Consider the following 13,234-nt stretch of genomic DNA (forward strand, 5'->3'; position numbering starts at 1 on the left):
CGTTGATAGTGGGGTGGCGTTAACAATGGGGGGCCATTTAACATAGTAATCACCCATCAGGGTGGGTGTACAATCAAAAATCGGGTCTGGGGGGGGCATTTAACATAGGAATCAGGCATCTGTGTGCCTGCACGATTAAAAATCGGGTCCAATCGCGTCGCATCGCATGCGATATGATTATATACTAAACAAAGCAAAGATACTAAGCTATGTACCATGTCAAGTTATCTTAAGTCTACCCATCAACAATGTCTTTATTCTGTACACTTTTTGGATGTTGTGTTATTTTTTATTCTAAATATGAAATACAGTACTGTACAATTGATTGCTTTTTATATAGCAATGTCCTTTCATTGTGTAAAGTACAGTACATTTATGCTACTATATAAACAAATACAAGGTCAGTTAGTCACTTACTAGAGTAATATCAGTTTTTTCGTCTTGACATTGCCATAGCCTGGTCTTTTAAATTGTGCATTGTGCAACTGGTCTTTGAAATTGTTCAGAAAGTAAAGGGAATCCTTAAATACTGTAGTTTACATTCAGATGAAATGCACTCTGGTAATCAAATACAGTCTCTGTGATGTCACAAAACTTTGGTATAAAGTCAAAGACTTCAGAACTAGGGTGGCCAATCCCAGGATCGGCGGGATCCCACGTTTTGGCCTTAAAATCGCCTGGATTTGATTCCAGGATTAGCCTTGGCATGCGCACTCTAAAGCTGGGCAGCGCTGAGCACATGCTTGGATGCTGCCCGGCTTCTCCTACCACTGGCGGTGCGCAGTGTAACCTGATGTCAGAACCATGCTGAGCAGTTCACCTGCCACTCCACTCCCGCTTGACATACTACTCCGGGTCCTGCTGCCACCACCTTGTAAGTAGCACTGCGGATCAGCCAGTTTGAGTGGGGTTACAGTTCATCATTACATTGACAAACTCCCAGGTATCCCCAAATCCCAGGACTGAAAAAAAAAATGCCCTGGGATTGGCCACCCTACTTGGCCAGGACATATCTTTGCCTGGCTGATGCTGGGACCTCAAAGTGAGTTCACAATTCTATATATATACAGTTGTGCCCATAAGCAGGGCAGGATTTCCCACTAGGCCCGTAAGGCAAGGGCCTAGGGGCACCACCTGCTACTGGCGGCAGCTGGTGGACCAGGCGGCTCACCCCTCACATTGCAGCGGCGCGGACCGACAGTCGGTGCATTCGATGGCGTTTTGCCCCAAACCAAAATGGCCATGGGAGGGCTGCTGCACATGCGCGGTTGCGCGCAGCTCCTCCCATGGTTCTTTGCTGAGTGTGAATGATGGCTCCCTCCTTGACTCACGGCTCCCGCCTCTGCCGTCGGCTCATAAACCACCTAACTGTCAGCTCAGACAAGCAGCTGTGTGGCTCCTGTGATGCGCTGCATTGGGGGGAGAGTGCCAGGCCTGCCATCCCGGAGCCCAACACTCTGAGGTGAGTGTTTGTTTAGCCTGTCCCCCCTGGCCATAATATATGTATATATATAATATATATAATATATATTAAACCTTTGTCTGCAACTTGTCCTGACGACGGGGGTCCGGCCCCCGAAACGTTGACGCTTGTGAGACCACTCATGGAATAAATTTGGTCTTTTTTCACCTGCATACTGGAGTCCCTGAGTGCCCGTTCATTGCCTGGTTATATATATGTGTGTGTGTGTATGTATATATGTATGTATGTGAATGGGGCGGGAAAGGTGGCAAAAAAAGTTGTGCCTGGGGGTGGCCTGGCCCCTAAATCCGCCCCTGCTCATAAGTTTACATTCCCTAGCAGAATTTGTGATTTTCTGCCCATTTGTCAGAGAATATGAATGATAACTCACAAACTTTTCTTTCACTCACAGTTAGTGGTTGGGTGAAGCCATTTATTATCAAACAACTGTGTTTCCTATTTTTAAATCATAATGACAACAGAAACTACGGTACCCAAATGACCCTGAAGTTTACATGCCCTTGAGATTTGGCCTAATAACATGCACACAAGTTGACACAAATGGGTTTGAATGGCTACTAAAGGTAACCATCCTCACCTGTGATCTGTTTTCTTGTAATCAGTGTGTGTATAAAAGGTCAGTGAGTTTCTGGTCTCCTAAAAACCCTTGCATCTTTTATCCAGTGCTTCACTGACGTGTCTGGATTCTGAGTCATGGGGAAAGCAAAAGAATTGTCAAAGGATCTGTGGGAAAAGGTAATTGAACTGTATAAAACAGGAAAGGGATATAAAAAGACATCCAAGCAATTTAGAATGCCAATCAGCAGTGTTCAAACTCTAATTAAGAAGTGTAAAATGAGGGATTCTGCGGAAATCAAATCACGATCAGGTAGACCAACAAAAATTTCAGCCACAACTGCCAGGAAAATTGTTCGGGATGCAGAGAAAAATCGACAAAAAACTTGCCAGAAGAAAGCCATTACTATGCAAATGCCACAAAGAATTCAGCTTACAATACTCCAAACAGCACAGAGACAAGCCTCAAAACTTCTGGAACAAAGTCATTTGGAGTGATGAGACCAAAATTGAACTTTTTGGCCACAACCATAAACGTTACATTTGGTACTACTGCGTTACATAAAGGTACTACTGTGTTCAATTAGACAAGGTGTCCACACTTGCTAGGCTTATGTAGTATGGTGGACAGAGTGTCCTTTCTTGATGCAGTGAATAATGGTGGTACAGGTTGAGTATCCCTTATTCAAAATGCTCGGGACCAGAAGGATTATTTTGTATTTCAGAATCTACATATAAGTATAATTGATCCAGAGCTGGCGTTACCCGCTCAGCAGAGGATGCAAAGCAGGTAGGCGCCAGGCAGGAGAGGAGCTGTCTCTGCTCTGCATCCCCTGCTGTCTCTGTGGCTGCCGGCTGCTGCTGCGCCTGTCACACTACAGGGCACGCAGCAGCGCCGGAGGCACAGAGCTCCCTCCAGGCTCCTAACCAACAGGTCTGCAGCACAGGCGGAAAGGGGCGGGGCTACACAGGCGGAGGGGGTGGAGCTACACGGGCTGAGGGGGCGGGGCTACGAGGGAGCAAGGCTGAAGACACAGGAGAGGCTGAGCTGCCATTGCCAGGAGACTAAAGTGTGAGTGTACTATGTCAGCAACAGATGTGGGCATGTGTATAGGTAGTGCTACTAATGCCAGCAACTGGTGTGAGCATGTGTGTAGACAGCGCCACTAATGTCGGCAACTGGTGTGGGCACATGTATAGTCAGCGCTACTAATTTCGGCAACTGGTGTGGGCACGTGTATAGTCAGCGCTACTAATTTCAGCAACTGGTGTGGGCGTTATGTATAGTCAGCGCTACTAATGTTGACAACTGGTGTGGGCACGTGTATAGTCAGCGCTACTAATGTCGGCAACTGGTGTGGGCACGTGTATAGTCAGCGCTACTAATGTCGGCAACTGGTGTGGGCACGTGTATAGTCAGCGCTAATAATGTCGGTAACTGGTGTGGGCACATGAATAGTCAGCGCTACTAATGTCGGCAACTGGTGTGGGCACATGTATAGGCAGCGATACTAATGTAGTATGGAGATAGAGACACCTCGCGCTGCTTTGTGGATATATTGCTCTGAGAATATACCCGTGAACAAAATGTATACTGGACACACCGTAGGATTTAATTGTTTTTATAAATTCAATAATTAATATGAAGAGCAATACACATTAAAAAAATAATACACTTAATACAATAAGAAAAATCTGAAAAAACAAAAACAAAATTAGCGCTACTAATGTAGGCAACTGGTGTCAGCACGGGAATAGGCAGTGCTACTACTGTCGGCAACTGGTGTGGGTACGTGTATATGCAGTGCTACTACTGTCAGCAACTGGTGTGGGCACGTGTATAGGCAGTGCTACTACTGTCGGCACGTGTATAGGCAGTGCTACTGCTGTTGGCAACTGGTGTGGGCACACAGTGCTACTAATGTCGGCAACTGGTGTGGTCATATGGTTACACAGTGCTACTAATGTCGGCAACTGGTGTGAGCACTACCTATAAGCAGAGCAACTACTTTTGGCAACTGGTGTGGGCATTATGAATAAGCAGCCCTTCAAATGTGGACAAATCCAGGAGTACTCGGGGCATTATGTGTAGCATAATGTGTGTCAATGTCATATAGGCATTTTGGTGCATGGCATATTTTGTAATGGGCATTATGGTGTGCTGCATATTGTTTAAGGGGCATCATGATGTGTGGCATAATGTATAATTTGCATTACTGTGTGTGATAAAATGTGTAATGGGCATTGAGTTGAGGTGTGAAGCATAATGTGTTATGGGGATTACGGTGTAATTTGTATTTTTATGTGACCATGCCCCTTTCCCATGAAGCCACGCTCCTACATTTTTGCACGCTCCTATGGCGCGAACTCTCCCTGTTTTTTAACTCATGGCACCAAAATGGCTAGTTACAGCTGTGCAAGGTGAATAATATTGTGCTACTGTGTGGTGTAATTTGGAGTAGGAGTACTATTGTGTGCCCATTCTCCTTCCTTGTGAGATCACTCATTTTTCTTTTGGTGTGCCTTGTTCCTTTGTAAAGCTTGGGTGGGTGCAAATTTATAGTTTGCAGGAGGGTGCCGAACCCCCTAGCACCGGCCCTGAATTGAACGATGTTTGTGTGTGCGTGTGTATGGATTTTACACGATAACTCTCAAGCACTTCTTTAACTAATCGTCTTCAAACTTTGCACACTACCTTATCATCTTAAGGGACGATCTCATTTCAAGTGGGCATGAAATACCACCTGACTGCACATGTCGGCTCAATAACCAGTGAAAAACCCCATGTTGACCTTTTGACTGTCGACCTAATGCTTGTGTCGACCTAATGTCATATCGACCTAGACCCATGTTGACCTTGACCCATGTCGACCTTGCTGCATGTCGACCTAGTGGTGTCGACCCAATGCTTGTCGACCTAGTTGTTGTAGACCTAATGACTGTATCCCCCTGCCACTACCAGCTCCCCACAGCTACCAGCTGCCCAGACCCGCCACTGCCATGTCCCCCACCGCTACCAGCTGCCCAGACCCCACCGCTAACAACTGCCCTGACCCCGCCAATGCCAAGTCCCCTGCCACTGCCAGCTGCCCGGCCCCCGCTGCTGCCAGCCCCTGCACATAAAGTGTGTGCCAGCGGTGCTTCATCTGATGGATTGAACCTGCAGCAGGTTCAATCTGTAGGGTCTGACCGATGCACATCGGACCACACATCGGGTCAGAGGAGATGTCAAAAGCATTGGGTTAAATTGGCACAAATCGGATAAATGGGTGGGCACCTTAAGAGTGTAAATGCTTATTTGCACCATTTAGACCTGGGGTAGCCAACCCTAGTCCTCGAGAGCTACCAACAGGGCATGTTTTGCAGGTCTCCTCACAGAATCACAAGTGAGCTAATTATCTCCACCTGTGGATCTTGTAAAATGTGTCAGTGATTAATGAGTGCAGCTGTGCAGCAGCTAGGTTGTCTGGAAAATGTGAACTGTTGGTAGCTCTCGAGGGCTAGGGTTGGCTACCACTGATTTAGACATAGCTCTTAAGGCCCGATTAGGGTGGATTTGGCCTAAAAAACGCCGGGATTTGAATCCCGGGATTGGATCCCGGGATTTCGGGATTATATGCGCATGCGCATATCTAATGCCGGGCAGCATCTGAGCGAGTGCTCAGACGCTACCCAGGAGTTCCTGATCCCCAGACTGCAGTCTGGAGCTGGTATGACCATCACGCTGCGCAGGTCGGATTGCCCATACCTGCTCCAGAATCATCTCTGACCTGGACAGCGTCAGCCGCCCGCTCTGCTGCCCGCCCGCTGGACCGGACCTGGCAGCATCAGCCATCGGCTCTGCTGCTGCTGCTACCGCCGCCGACGCCTACCGCTCCTATCTGCCCTGCACCCGGCCGCCGGTGTAAGTAAATGAATGTGCGGGGCGGCTGGAGCGGGGGGGGGGGGACTGGGACTGGGCTTCTTGTTTTATTGTAGTGTGTTTTTTGGCCTAAACTGACTTAGAGATGCCAATCCTGGGATCCCGGGAATCCCGGGATTGAGCATTTTTCAATCCCGATTCCCGGGATTGAAAAAATGCCCCGGGATTGGCATCCCTAGGCCTGATACAGACCTGTTAGCAAGGCTGCAATTATTTGCAGATAGACAAAACAGAAGACATGCCTACCCAAATCTAAAGGCCCCCATACATTAGGCCGACTTGTCCTTAGGACAAGTCGGACCCAATTCTCCTGTGAGCTGCCCGGGAGCTCCCCGGGAGGCTCACATACAATTTGGCACTTGATGAGCCAAATTTGACATGTGATAAATCCAGGGTTGCCGACCCTCCCGGAATTCCCGGGAGTCTCCCGAAAATCACGCCCCCCTCCTGGCCCCCCGGAAGGGTGGGCAACCCTCCCGGAATCTGTAAATGTACATCATGTAAATGCCGCAAACCGCGGGTCGCAGAGGAGGGGGCGGAGCTAAAATGGCACAATTGTGTCAGTTTAGCCCCGCCCCCTCCATGGAGAACAGTCATGTATCCTATTTCCCATAATGGGGACGGGGCTTAATGACATCACAGTCAAGACCCGCCCCCGATCGGGTAAGGAAAGTCTCCTCTCCGGGCTTCTCCCAGAGAGGAGCATTTAAAAGTCGTCAACCCTGGATAAATCCCTTGCAATTTATCTCATGTCGGGGAGCAGGGGGCGGCCGGTGAGGGGCAGGGGGGTGGCGGTGATCCTCAACAGGGGGAGCAGTGGGGCGGGCAGCGGGTCCCTGGGCGCTTAGCAAGCGGCACCGGTGAGTGCTGACCTGGCTGGGCGGTGTGATGATGATCACAGATATCATTCAGCAGCGCTGCGGGACGGGATGTGCAGTGGCGTGGGTATTAGAGTTTTAAAATACCTGTCAAATGACTGGCCGTTCTCTGATTGGCTGAGCTCGCCACACTATCTGAAATCAACACCACGCCGACGTGGATAGTGGGGGTATGAAAAGGTCGGAGGACACGTACTGCCGCCCCTCGCGGGCTCGCTACGCTCGCCACACTTTGGGTTGCCGTTGATAGTGGGGGTGGCATTGACAATGGGGGTGCATTTAACATTGTAAGCACCCATCAGGGTGCTTGTACAATTAAAAATCGCATGTCATGCAATTTGCTGGCATGCAATGCTATGCGATATTTCATTGTACAAGCACTCCTGTTAATTTAACGGGAATATCGCATTGCATCGCACGCATCGCACACCACTAAGTATGGTATGCGATGGGCGCCGTGCTAGGAAACAAGTACCCGAACAGGCATCACTTTTTAACCTAAAAAATATGCATTATTTTTCAACAGCATTACAGTATATGGAGACAGCTGGTAATCGTGGCTTACTATGTGTAGCAGCATCTTTTACCTGCAGCAGTGGCAGCAGGTTGTCATAGTCCAGAGCCAGCAGAGTCAGCACCGAGTCTCCCAGCAGGTCAATGGCACCGAGACTTGCCGCATATCAGCGGCTAGGGTTCTTTCCAAAGGTCAGCGACGCTGAGTCTTCCTGCAGGTCAGGGGCGCTGGGTCACCGTATAGGTCAGTGGCTAGGCGTCTCCCTGCAGGTCTTCATCACCGGGTCACACCGCAGGGCGGGTGGGACCTGTATCCTCCAGACAAGCATGGCAGCACCAGGAAGCAATAGCAGAGGCTAGTCCTCCTCTTTCTGCATTATGGTGCTAAACTTGGGTGGTGGGATCTGCGGGACACCCTCTGCCCGTGCATTATTTAATTTTTTCTAAACAACTCCTAAGGGTGCAGGGGAATGCCTGCTGGTCCTCAGGCCACCCCCCCCCCCCCCAAGCCACCGGGCCCATTAGTAGTTGCACCCCGTGCACCATAGTTACGCCACTGATAACAGGTAAAGTAGTAATATATTTTAGTCAAGGCAATTAAAAACAGATATTCTTCACCCCATGCATTGCCAGAGATCATTGTTATACTTCCCTTACATAACCACAAAAGGAAGTGTTGTACCATAGTTTCTGAGCGTCATTTTTATAAGTGGCACGTTTGAAATAACACAGTACAGGAAATAATGAGGCACAAAGAGGAACAGAGAAATAACTACATGATAAAATCTGCATAACCATACCAGTCACACTCCAACATAGGGACTCATTTAAATACTAATGCAATTTGCCCTCAGGCCCCCAAGTTTTGTGTTTTCTTGAACTGCACGTGCGCACAAACATTTCTCATACATATGTTCCCATGCCTCTTGGAGGTCTTCCGTGCTTTGCGCCATTTGTACATAGGAGGTAGAACCATCAGAGCCGAATTTCCCATTAGGCACGTGAGGCACCGGCCTAGGGGCGGCACATGTTTGGGGGCGGCACTTGGATGCCTGTGATAGTACTGTAAGCCAAAAATGTACCAATAACTGCAAAATATCCACTGTACTGTACTATATTCCATCTTAAATAGAGTGTAAATGGATAGGACATGCAGATACTGCCCCTATAAACTGTCCTACTTAGTAAACATTATTGTTGTGCCTAGGGGCGCCCTCATCCCTAAATCCGCCCCTGAGAACCATGCTTACAAGGGGTATGTAAATACATTAAGCATACCTCCCAACTTTCTGAAAATGGGAAGAGGGACACTCGTGCTGGGGCATGGCCTGTCTGAACGGGGGCGTGGTATATGCAAATGAGGGCAGCACCCCCATTTTTGTCATCTGTGCCGCTGAATAGACGCTGTGCGCAAAAAAAAAGGGACAGTTGGGAGGTATGCATTGAGTGTGTTTGTGCAAGCCTTACATGGGGCCTACTGTACGTAATTAAGACAAGATCACAGGACATAGTTGTTCTAAAAATGGGCAAAACAATGTGTACTGCAGGTGGGGCAGATGTAACATGTATAGAAAGAGTTACATTTGGGTGGGTATGTGTTGAAACAAATCTAAATTGAAGTGTAAAATAAAGCAGCCAGTATTTACCCTGCACAGAAACAGAATAACTCACTCACAATTTGCTAACAAAATTTGCTTTGCAATCAGGTATGAATTAGGCCCTAGGTGTATGCCAGCAGTAGGGTGACCAACTCATCCCTTTAATCCGGGACACATATTAATTACACAGGTTCTGTGGCAGTTTAAAACCAGGTGAAATGGAGTCATGAGGTGTGGCAGTTTAAAACCATGTGAAAGCCAGCCACAGAACCTGTGTAATTAATATGTGTCCCGAGTTAAAGGGATGAGTTGGTCACCCTAGCCAGCAGGTGTGCCCACATTGCTGGTTACACACACCTAGTTACGGCCTTGCTTCCTGTCACCAGGGCCAGATTAACAATGCTGTAGATGGTGGCCCCCACAGGCCCCCACATAAGAATAGGCCCATCATGATGAAGGATACTAATCAGACAGACACCAGCGGGCCACATGGTTGTCCATAATTCATAAGTAATAAAATGGGTACTTGTGTAGTTTCAGGGGGCCAGCATGGCGCTGTGCTACATCCGGGTTCTACGCTTGCCACAAACTATGTTAAATAAAGTAACTTAACTCCATGCCAACATGGATAGTTCATACCCCCACTATCCATGTTGGCATGGAGTTGATTCTAAATAGCGTGGCGAGCGTAGCGAGCCACCGAGCCCGCAGCGTGGGCGAGCGAAGCGCGCCGTGAAACTACACAAGTACCATAAAATGCTTTCCTATTTTACACATTTATGCAATCTGTGTACTTTTATATATTTAGTGATACATTGGGACTTATAGTGTATGGGCTCTAAATGCCTACATGGCATTGGCCTCACCTCCTATTCTTCTGATAATAGGCCCTGAACATTTCCAGCTCCAGGCGCATTAGGCCTGGCAGCCACTGAAGTATGGCATATTGTGAACATTCTATTTATGAACAGGGGCCCACCTCTAACAAGCTCCACCACTGCATGTATACGTTTTGCATTGCATGGGCTGCCACTGCTGTAGTTAATGCAGCCATTATTTCCCTATTGAGTTTATTAATAGTCATCAGTGCAGGAAGTAAGCATACAGCAACCGATCGATGTGTCATCACAACTTGATGGTATGATGCATAGCTCTATTACACTGTCAGCATCAATTGTTTACCATTTGAAACCCTGAATATGTCTTTCTTATTTACAGCTCATTATAAATGATGAGCTGTTACTTTTTATTCAGTGACTTAACATTTTTTTTACATAATTTTTTTTTTGCTTTTGCTGTGTAAATGATTACCGCTTTAAAAAAACTGGAGATTTCTCACCAAATCTCTCACTTTCTGAATCTCTCATCCTACATTTCACCCTATGGGCGGTATTCCATGTTCTCAGTTAACCCCTTCATGACAGAGCCAGTTTGTGCCTTCATGACAGAGCCCTTTTTTTCAAATCTGACATGTCTCACTTAAGTGGGGATAACTTTTTTTTGCTTTTACTTATCCCAGTGATTTTGAGATTGTTTTCTCGTGACACATTGTACTTCAAGTTAGTGGTAAATTTGGGTCGATACAGTCTGTGTTTTTTTGTGAAAAATACCAAAATATCGTGAAAAAATGGAAAATTTAGCAATTTGCAAAATGTTAAATTTTCTGCTTGTGAGACAAATAATCATACCACTCAAAATAGTTAATAACTAACATAGACCATATGTCTACTTTATGTTTCCATCATTATTTCAACTTCCTTTTAATTTTTTTGGACACTAGGAGGCTTACAATATGAATAGCAAATTCTCAAATTTTCAAGAAAATTTCAAACACTGATTTTTTTAGGGATCAGTTCAGTTCTGATGTGACTTTGAGGGACTTGTATGTGAGACACCCCCATAAATGATGCCATTTCAAAAACTGCACCCCTCACAGTATTCAAAACAGCATTTTGGAAGTTTGTTAACCCTTTAGGTGTTTCACAGGAATTAAAACAAAGTGTAGGTGAAATTTCAAAATTTCTTTTTTTTTGCAGAGTTTCAATTTTAATACATTTTTCTAACGAATACAGTAGATTTTACTAGAGAAATGTGACTAAAAATTGATTCCCCCAATTCTTTTGTTTTCAAAAATATCCTATATGTGGCCCTAGTGTGCACTTTGACCAAACCACAGGCTTCATAATAGAAGGAGCACCTACTTGATTTTGGAGCCTCCTTTTTATGAGATTTTTTTTTAGGCACCATGTAGGTTTCTAGGCACCATAAGTGCTAAAAGTTAGGAACCTCCCCCACAAGTCACCCCATTTTGCAATCTACACCCCTCAGGGAATTCATCTAGGGGTAGAGTGTACATTTCAAACCCCCAGGGGTTTCACCAATTTTGGTACAACTGGGATGTGAAAATGGAAAATTACATTTTTTTACACAAACATGCAGTTCTGGCTCAAAATTTTTCATTTTCACAAGGTATGAAAAAGAAAAAGCACCCCAAAATCTGTGCCCCAATTTCTCCCGAGTACGGCAATGCCTCACATGTGACCAAAAAATACCAGTTGGGTGCATGGCAGGACTCAGAAGGGAAGGAGTGTTTTTTGGATTTTGCAGCACAGATTTTGGTGGAATGAATGGTGGGTGCTATGTTGCACCAATACAGTGGAACCCCCCCACAAGTCACCCCATTTAGCAAAGTACACCCCTCAGGGAATTCATCTAGGGGTATAGTGTACATTTCAAACCCCCAGGGGTTTCACCAATTTTGGTACAACTGGGCTGTGAAAATGAAAAATTACATTTTTTTACACAAAAATGCAGTTCTGGCTCAAAATTTTTCATTTTCAGAAGGTATGAAGGAGAAAAAGCACCCCAAAATCTGTGCCCCAATTTCTCCCGAGTACGGCAATGCCTCACATGTGACCAAAAAATACCAGTTGGGTGCATGGCAGGACTCAGAAGGGAAGGAGTGTTTTTTGGATTTTGCAGCACAGATTTTGGTGGAATGAATGGTGGGTGCTATGTCGCATTAGCGAGACCCCCCAAGCACCAATACAGTGGAACCCCCCCACAAGTCACCCCATTTTGCAAAGTACACCCCTCAGGGAATTCATCTAGGGGTATAGTGTACATTTCAAACCCCCAGGGGTTTCACCAATTTTGATACAAGTGGGCAGTGAAAATGAAAAATTACATTTTTTTACACAAAAATGCAGTTCTGGCTCAAAATTTTTCATTTTCAGAAGGTATGAAGGAGAAAAAGCACCCCAAAATCTGTGCCCCAATTTCTCCCGAGTACGGCAATGCCTCACATGTGACCAAAAAATACCAGTTGGGTGCATGGCAGGACTCAGAAGGGAAGGAGTGATTTTTGGATTTTGCAGCTCAGATTCTGGTGGAATTTTGGTGGGTGCTATGTCGCATTAGCAAGACCCCCCAAGCACCAATACAGTGGAACCCCCCCACAAGTCACCCTATTTTGCAAAGTACACCCCTCAGGGAATTCATCTAGGGGTATAGTGTACATTTCAAACCCCCAGGGGTTTCACCAATTTTGATACAAGTGGGCAGTGAAAATGAAAAATTACATTTTTTTACACAAAAATGCAGTTCTGGCTCAAAATTTTTCATTTTCAGAAGGTATGAAGGAGAAAAAGCACCCCAAAATCTGTGCCCCAATTTCTCCCGAGTACGGCAATGCCTCACATGTGACCAAAAAATACCAGTTGGGTGCATGGCAGGACTCAGAAGGGAAGGAGTGTTTTTTGGATTTTGCAGCACAGATTTTGGTGGAATGAATGGTGGGTGCTATGTTGCACCAATACAGTGGAACCCCCCCACAAGTCACCCCATTTAGCAAAGTACACCCCTCAGGGAATTCATCTAGGGGTATAGTGTACATTTCAAACCCCCAGGGGTTTCACCAATTTTGGTACAACTGGGCTGTGAAAATGAAAAATTACATTTTTTTACACAAAAATGTACTTCTGGCTCAAAATTTTTCATTTTCACAAGGAATGAAGGAGACAAAGCACCCCAAAATCTGTGCCCCAATTTCTCCCGAGTACGGCAATGCCTCACATGTGACCAAAAAATACCAGTTGGGTGCATGGCAGGACTCAGAAGGGAAGGAGTGTTTTTTGGATTTTGCAGCACAGATTTTGGTGGAATGAATGGTGGGTGCTATGTCGCATTAGCAAGACCCCCCAAGCACCAATACAGTGGAACCCCCCCACAAGTCACCCCATTTTGCAAAGTACACCCCTCAGGGAATTCATCTAGGGGTATAGTG

The sequence above is a fragment of the Crinia signifera genome, chromosome 3, assembly GCF_055691185.1.
Source record: "Crinia signifera chromosome 3, ASM5569118v1, whole genome shotgun sequence".
Lineage (NCBI taxonomy): Eukaryota > Metazoa > Chordata > Amphibia > Anura > Myobatrachidae > Crinia > Crinia signifera.